The following is a 5,882-nucleotide window of genomic DNA, read 5'->3' on the forward strand; positions in this document are numbered from 1 at the left end:
CTCAAATCCTGAGTAGTCCATTTTTTCACCAAATTCTTTCTTGCTGAACGTCTTCAAACACTTGTGGCATCCTGCAAATAAGTTAAATGCAATATGTTACACACACATATTTATATTTGAGCATTCAATGAAACAGACCAACTGCTATCCATTAAAAAATAAACAATGTAAACATCTACATATTGATTTTACTGATTCAATGATCAATATCAATGTTTATTATAGCAAATTAGCAATTATTTATTATAGCAAAGAATATTTGAATATTTCAATTACCTCTGTATGCTCCATGTCCAACAAAGCCTCCACATTTTCGAGTTGCGGGGATATCTGATGAATGACAAAGCAGAGCTGCTCTGTAAACCTAATGTCCTAAGAAAGAGCTGTCTTCCAGAATCATGCCATGCCAAAGTTCTTGAAGCTCATCAACTAAGGGGTCTAAGAAAGCATTTATGTTTAGTGATGGCTCTTTTGGTCCAGGTATTAGTCCAATGAGAATCATATTTTCTTCCTGAAAACAGTCCTCACGAGGTAGATTCAATTGACCAAGTAGATGGCTCCAACTTCATTCAGGAAGCCGAGAGCTTCCTGAATCCGGTGATACCAAACTTCACATGGTTTGATGACGTAGTGCGCCTGTGAGATGCCATTTAACAGAGGAGGGAGGGAGCGCGGACGCCGGTGTCCGAGGGGAGTTAAAGAGGCTATTTTTCAGGTGCATTAATAGATGTGTTGTGTCCATACACAGTACATCGCGCAGTACTGATTGTCTTTATTGATTGTTTTTACAGCTGCTGGAAGTGAGACAGAGTGTGCTTGCCGACGATGAGGTGGACCTTTGGAAGTGTGCCACCATAGACCTAATGTCCGATGAGGAAGACGGCATCATTGGCGGGGTGTCTGGATGGATTGTGCGACCTCCGTTCTTTCGTAGCCAGGAGCTCACAGAGCTCTGTGCCTCGCTGCGAGATTAGAGGTTAAAGGTTAAAGTACAGGGAAACGAACCACAGACGTCTGCAAAATGGACCAAATTCGGACAGAATGCCGCCAGTTACCTACAGCTCCGAGGCGGCAGACAGACACTTCACGGTGCTGTAGGATTTTGGCCTTCTCCTGAGCTTCCCGTTTGTTGTGTGGGCAGATTTTTACATAGTTGTGTGTTTGTGTTTCTGCTTATGACCCAGGGTGACCAATAGTGACAGATCTGCCAACCAATCACGAGCGATTTTTCTTGTTTAAAAGTAGTGGTTTCATCCAATACTGAGTGAGGAAATTCAAGTCAGGCCAGACATTCTCTGGCCAGGCGTGGTTTCGCTGCTATTCATATGCTAAATAGAGCCATTCGCACCTCCGCCAGCTCAACATACGTCATGGTTCGTTTCCGTCAATATGTGGCACAGACGAACGCGACGTTCACAGGCTGTAAATTGTCATTAACTGCCGAAAATTAGGGAGATTTCCAGGCATTTACGGGGACGAAAATCCCACTTTTCATGCAGTGGTGTGTATGAGGAGATCACTGTGTTTCTCTGTGTCACAGAATACAGCAGTCTGCAAATTCTACCGCTCCTATTATGTCTCACAGATCTCCACCTCCCCCACCTCCACACGCCCCACACAAACAATCCCGTGCACGAGCAAGATCACAATATACCGGCATTTTCCGAGTGGAGCTCAAGCGTCTCTGATTGGTCAGACATAACAGATTTCAGACTGCTGCATACTGAGACACAGTGACACACAGTGATCTCCCCATACACACAGACCTTTTCCTTACTGATAGCTGAATCAGAAAACAAAAACAAAAACAAAGTTGATTTATTGTTTTTAAACAAAAGTTGCCTACCACAGCTTTAAGTGCTGAAACTGCAATAAAAAAATTAAGTAAAAAAAAAAAAAACTCAAGTGATGCAAATGGTCTGTAAACTACTGCCGACAAAGATACTGAAAAAGACAAACCTTTTTAAGTGTGAACTTTAACGGTGTTTTTAGGTCTAGTCACAATGGACAAGTGAAGAATATTTTCATTTCATTAAAAACTATTAGACAGCCAGTAGAACTGTCTGAGCACAGATATTTTAATTCAACTGACGCTTACAGGCAAGCCCCCTGTTACGAACAAAATCTCCAATGTTTTGGCATGTCCTAAGTTTGCATGTCTCACACTCCCTTTTAGATGCCAAATACCCTTTCATGATGTGAGATTTGAAGTGCCTCATCACGGCAGTGACCTCAGCTTTGGTCCATGGCCTTCTAGCAGACATGCTTTTACCTCTGCTAGCCACAAACAAACAGTAAAATTGTATGTTAGTAAGGCTTGCTACAATTTAAAGTCAGGTGTTTTGCAAGACATCTTCTTGGGATATACAAATGCAGTAAATCTGTTATTGGCAACATGGCAATTGGTGTTAAAAAGTTGCTTTTTCAAAGATTGTGGAAATCATGGCACAAATTAAAACTCAACTTGACCATACCATTGTGTCCAGAGATATGTCTGTCAGCTTTGTTGTAAGATGTTCCTTCACATGTGTCCATACTTTCATCTGAAAAGTATGGAACAGGAGACCATAGTTGATGCATTTTATCTAAGTACAGTTATTGTTGTATGTTATTAACATTGTAAATTTCACTTTCCTAAGAAAGCAATACTATACAAAAGCAGTACTATAAAACTTTGACTGAGACCTACGGTTTCGAAAAACAAAACACATAAAAACAATTTGAGCAAAATTGGGTCATATTTTATGGAGATGATGTCATACAACTGCTCTGCCTAACTCTGATTCTCAGAGGTTCCTGAAAGCAACACATGGGCTGCCTGCAGACAGAAGCTTCAGCTTCAGCACTGGGTCACTGCTGGTGACAGCTCTGCTAAAATTAAAGGCTGCAGACAGACAGACAGCAGTCACATCAGAAGGAAAACCAGATGACATTTTTTATAATGTAAAATATGACCCAGATTTACTAAAATTGCTGTTTTGTGTGACCTATTAACGTGCATCGTTAAGTTTTGTTTTTCAAAGCAGTGGGTCAAAGTTACACAGTTTTGCTTTAAGCCCTACACATGAGCTTATAAAATGTATCATCAACATTAAACTCAGAGTGACCCAAAACTTTGTGATATTTAACAGTGACTGAAATCCTAGTGGTAGGCGCTAGAGGTCAGAGAGAGAGAGAGAGAGGTCAATTCCAAACTAATCTCACTATCTCTGAAACTCTGAGGAGGTTAGCAATCTGAGTGTTATTCTGGATTCAAAGCTCAATTTAACTTTAAAAAAAAAATATATTTAAAAAAAAAATATTTAAAAATATTTCTAAAGTTAAACAAGTCTTGTTACAGTCAGAAGCTTGGACAAGAAAAATAAACATATGACTCCTGTACTTAAATAATTTAACAGGCTTCCAATACAAGACTTGATTTTAAAATAGACTATTGCTCACGATTTAGAAATCGCTTAATGGGCTAGCTTCTCAAGACATCTATGACCTGCTCACTACATATAAACCCTCCAGAGCTGTTAGTATTTGTCTGTCTTTGTCTCTGCATCTGTCTCTCTGTTTGTCTGTCACCCTGTCTGTGTCTCTCTGTGTCTCTGTCTGTCTTTCTCCCTCTCTCTGCCTGTTTGTCTTTCCGTGTCTCTGTGTGTGTCTCTCTGTCTGTCTTTGTGCCATTCTGTCTGGCTGTGTCTCTGTTTCTTGAGATGCTTCATTCTTACTTTTGTTTTTGGTCATAGGTGCTGGATGTAAAGCCGACTGACATAACTCTGTACAAAATGTGCTTCTACACTGAAACATTTTCCTTTTTTGGCATTCAAAATATATACCATTCACTTCATCAGGAGCATCTTCGTCCAGTGCTCTGTCCGCAGCAGGGTTTTCCTCATCTTCACTCTCACCCCCATGAATATCATCATCATCTGTGAAATCTGGACAAACAATGGGAAATTACCGTTTTTATTTTCAGTTTAAACGCAACAAATGATTAACTTTCCTTTAATGGCTGAATACTGCTTTTCAGGTGTATTGGGTCAAATTAGCTTCTAACAACATTAACAACAGCTTTTAACAACCAAGATTAGATGCAGTAAATTTAAAGCTATTTAAAGCTCTTAAAAAATAAGTTTCTTGTACATATTAAATTGAACAATTGTCTCTGTGTCTCCGTCTCTCAAACACACACACATGCTGCTGCAGCACTGCGCAAGGCGCCTCATCCAGTTAGCTGTCTCCTCAGCTGATCGGTACTTAGTGCAGCAAAACAAGTTAAATTCTAAAAGTGCGAAGTCCATTCTTTTTCTGTACAGTGTCACAACTGAACCTGAATCTGAACCCAAATGCACAACTCAGAGTCGGATTAAAGTGCAAATAAACAATCTTTAATTTCAAAGTAACAAAGGAAAATCGCTCATACAGAGGAAAATCTAAAACCAAATCAGAATAACAAAAAATCACTCTTACGAGGAAAACAACAAGGATCGAGGAAAAGGCTAGATAAAGTATCAAATTAACATAAAACTTGACAATGGCAAAAGCTGAGCAAAGTATCAAAAGAATACATAACCTGATAAACCATAAATGGGACATGGAGGACCTCAGACTTGACGAGACAAGACGAACTGGCACAGGACAAAGGGAAACACAGACTATATGTACCCACACACACACAAGGTAATGGGAAACAGGTGGAAACAATCAGGGCAGGGCAGACAAGCAGACCGGTGGGAACACACGAGAGGAAGGGGCAAGTTACCTGAAACGAGAGGAGAGTTGGATGTCAAAATAAAACAGGAAGCCACGAGACAACATAGACACAAGACAGAACTAAAAATAACTAACTTAACTTCTTGGACATGACATACAGTGCAGCCAAACACCAGGTTAAAAACAGACAGCATAGCCCTACACATGTGGACTAATGTTCTGTAATAATGAATAAGCAACAAATACACAATATTTCAAATTACAACCTATTGGAACATTGTGGTCACAATTTAGTCTCAAAAAAAAAAAAAAGAAAACCTCAAATGAACCTACATCTCGTAGTAATCTGAAGTAAGTGAGTATTAGCACCATCAATCTGAGGAGTGATTAATATCTAGGCCCATCTTTTAACATAAAACAAGATTTCAAGTCATGACAAGCTGTGATGTTCTCAACTATAGTTCACTGAAAACCATATTTGGCCCTCATAAACCAAATCATGGCCCCATAAACCACAAAAAGCACACACAAGGACTGTATCAGCATGTTCTACGCCTTCATAACACAGAAACAGTAAGAAAACATGACATCAGATCATGTTAAAGCGCTTCATGTGTGCCAAGAGAAGGTGTGAGTATATTGACAAACCAACAATATTTTTGTTTTGTTCTAAAAACTACACCACTTTACACTGGCCTTTAACATTGTGGTCACAATTCAGTCTAAAAAAAAAAAAAACTCCAATGAACCTACATTTCATAGTAATCTGAAGTAAATGAGTATTAGCACCATCAACCTGAGGAGTTGTTAATATCTAGGCCCATCTTTTAACATAAAACAAGATTTCAAGGCATGACAAGCTGTAATGTTCTAAACTGTAGTTCACTGAAAACCATATTTGGCCCTCATAAACCAAATCATGGCCCCTTAAACCACAAAAAAAGCACACACAAACACACAAGGACTGTATGAGCATGTCCAACCCCTTCATAACACAGAAGCAGTACGAGAACATGACATCGGATCACGTTAAAGCGCTTCATGCGTGCCAAGAGAAGGTGTGAGTATATTGACAACCTTTTTCAAGAGGAGAAGGACAGATGACTTGTTCCTGCACTGTAGCTGGAGCTGAGGTCTGATGGATGCAGAAAGGGAGGAACAGACAGAAGGTCAATAAAACA

General features: G+C 39.6%; 1 protein-coding gene across 1 annotated transcript in view; it reads right to left on the reverse strand.

Moving 5' to 3' along the window:
* The window catches only part of tncb (tenascin Cb), a 366,665-nt gene extending 361,995 nt beyond the window's left edge, over window positions 1-4,670 (reverse strand). Inside the window, exons 1-2 of the mRNA XM_050050298.1 lie at window positions 4,562-4,670; window positions 3,825-3,926 (exon numbers count right to left, since the gene is read on the reverse strand). The gene's annotated coding sequence lies outside the window, so the exon portion shown is untranslated. The remainder of the gene's footprint in view (window positions 1-3,824; window positions 3,927-4,561) is intronic.
* Window positions 4,671-5,882: the final 1,212 nt, after the last annotated feature.

Source organism: Epinephelus moara, chromosome 8 (genome assembly GCF_006386435.1).
Source record: "Epinephelus moara isolate mb chromosome 8, YSFRI_EMoa_1.0, whole genome shotgun sequence".
In the NCBI taxonomy this organism is placed as follows: Eukaryota; Metazoa; Chordata; class Actinopteri; order Perciformes; family Serranidae; genus Epinephelus; species Epinephelus moara.